The sequence below is a fragment of the Manis pentadactyla genome, chromosome 2 (genome assembly GCF_030020395.1).
Source record: "Manis pentadactyla isolate mManPen7 chromosome 2, mManPen7.hap1, whole genome shotgun sequence".
NCBI lineage: Eukaryota > Metazoa > Chordata > Mammalia > Pholidota > Manidae > Manis > Manis pentadactyla.
In genome coordinates, this window is record NC_080020.1 from 166,259,929 (window position 1) to 166,260,950 (window position 1,022).

Sequence of the window (1,022 nt, forward strand, 5' to 3'; positions counted from 1 at the left end):
GCTAAAACAGTGGTTATGTAGGAAACTTACAGACCCAACTGCTTGCCAGAAAGGAAAATGAGTTTAATTTTAATGAGCAAAAGTTCTACTTTAAGATGCTAAAAAAAAAGAAAAAAACAGAAGCATTGTTGATGCAAAGCAAGTAAAAGAAAGGAAATGATAAAGAGCAGTAAATGAGGAAGTACAAAACAAGTAAAAAGTACCAAAATGTTTTTTTGGTTTTTTTTAATTCCCCCTTGAGCAGGTGCACCATTCCCAGAAGTACTGCAATATGAGGTCGATGCATGGAGTGAATGGAGCAAGCTCCTATTCCATCTCCCTGCTCCAAAAATCCATTTAATATATTGTCCTCAGATAGAGGATGTATCAGATATTAAACTGATAAGATCCTGCACTTGATCTTAGCCAAAAGGCTGAGAAGTAATCCCAATGAGACAGGGAACATGGGTGTAGTCAGAGTAGGGTGAGGGCCTCCGGAAAAAGCAGGGTGGAATATTTACAGTCAGAGCAATGTAGCAATGGGCAAAGAAGTCCCTACTGAAACTCTGTGCTAAGCATTATGCAAAGTCAAGGTCACACTAATTCTCTAGGGTAAAGATACAGACATCTTCAGTGAGATCAGTTAAAGGTCAAAAGGCCAGAAGCAACTTGGCCTGGAATGTTTGAGTGTTCTACAAGGGTATCAGCATAACCCGTGATTTAGCTGTCAGCCGTGACAATCAGACTACAACCCAGCCAACCTTGAGCACAGGGCAGGTGGTACAAGTCCACACTCCTAAGCCTTCTTCTTGATGTTCTCAAAAAATCCTCAACTGCCTGTAAAACCCACTAGACAAAGCACCACTACCGGCTCTCTTGTCCCCTCCTGGTGTGAGCCAGGAGCTCTATTCTCTCACTTTATTTCTAAATAAAAGCCTGTACCTTGCTCTCCTACCTTGAGTGTTTGTGAAGCTCATTCTTCGGCTTTGTGAACAAGAACCCTGGCATCACCAATATGTTTTTTTAGTAGATTGATACAATAA

General features: G+C 41.1%; 1 non-coding gene across 1 annotated transcript; it reads right to left on the reverse strand.

Moving 5' to 3' along the window:
* Positions 1 to 239: 239 nt before the first annotated feature.
* On the reverse strand, positions 240 to 425 carry LOC118935108 (U2 spliceosomal RNA). Its single transcript, XR_005033685.2, has one exon. It is a non-coding gene; the product is annotated as a U2 spliceosomal RNA (small nuclear RNA).
* Positions 426 to 1,022: the final 597 nt, after the last annotated feature.